Raw genomic sequence first — 1,253 nt, 5'->3', positions numbered from 1 at the left:
GGTGTGCTTTATATAGTGTACCCAACACGTAGTAGAAGTACCGGACATAGTCTTTTGCAGAGTAGAGTCCTGGCACACAGCAGTGCAAGTACGAGTGACCAGCCCCTTCCTTTCACTCCCTCTTTTGGGGGGCTCCCTTCTCTGTTCCCTCTAAGGCCCTCATCCAACATCCCATATCCCAAATGGGGAGTTTGAGCCCAGGAGGGCTGGCACTGCCCATAGGCAGAGCAAGGATGGGGCAGAAGGAGGATTCCAGTCAGGGTCACCCAGCTCTTCCCTCTCCTGCCTGGACCCTGTCTGCTCATAGCCCCTCTCCCCCTTACCCCCCACGCCTCCCCTCTCCTCCAAACTCTGTGCTGAGCCCGTCCTCCGGGTTTGCTCTTCCAGCTGGGCTTTGTATTCCCAGTATCTCACCCAAATAATCGTCGGTGAGGCTGCGTTCTTTGTCCCTGCCTCTAGCAGTCATGTCTCCAACACGGCCCTGCTCTGCCCACAGGGAGGACTTGAACTCCTGCCAGGCTGTGTGTCTGGAGCCCAGAGGCTTCCTTCTCCCAGCCTCCTAATTCTGCACTGAGAAATGGTGCATGACATCCTCCCGGCACATGCGCGGAGAGGAGCTGGGAGTTGTCCTGGTACAAGTCATGACCTGGCCCTGCTCACCTGGCATCTGAACTTTCAACTTCATGGCCTTGGAAGGGCAGGGGCAATTGTAATCTTTGAGGCCTAGAGTCACCTGTGACCAACTTACCCCTCACCCCACAGGGGAGGTGCTAAGTCCTGAAGACCCAGTGCTCATGTCGGGTCACCCTGAGTTGGTTCCGCTGTACACAGCTGATCCCACCCCATGTTTTGGCCTGCTGCCCAGACAGGGAGCAGGCAGCCAGGCATTTGGGTATTGACTGGTCCACCCCAGCCAGCTCACTCCAACATCCCACAGCCTTTTCTAGATCAGAGGCCCGAGTCCCTAGATCCCAGGGTCTTCCCTAGATCTCAGGACAGAGAGAGAGGAGGTTGTATGAGAAGCTGCTCCTTACAGAAAGTGCCAGGCTGGGAGAGGTGGGGTAGGTGGACCCTGGCCCAGGGTGGGGAGGGGCACTGCCCTAAGCTGGGATGTTTACAGAGAGTGAGCAAGCGCAGGAGACTGGTGATCTCTGCATAACTTAGCCTCTGGCAACCTCCCAGTGATTCAGGCTGAGCCTTTCTTAAGTCTAATCAGTCTCTCTCTCTCTCTCTCTCTCTCTCTCTCTCTCTCT

Source organism: Galeopterus variegatus, unplaced genomic scaffold, assembly GCF_000696425.1.
Source record: "Galeopterus variegatus unplaced genomic scaffold, G_variegatus-3.0.2 Scaffold16655, whole genome shotgun sequence".
NCBI lineage: Eukaryota > Metazoa > Chordata > Mammalia > Dermoptera > Cynocephalidae > Galeopterus > Galeopterus variegatus.
The sequence above is the reverse complement of the archived record's forward strand: the minus strand, read 5'-3'. Positions refer to the sequence as shown.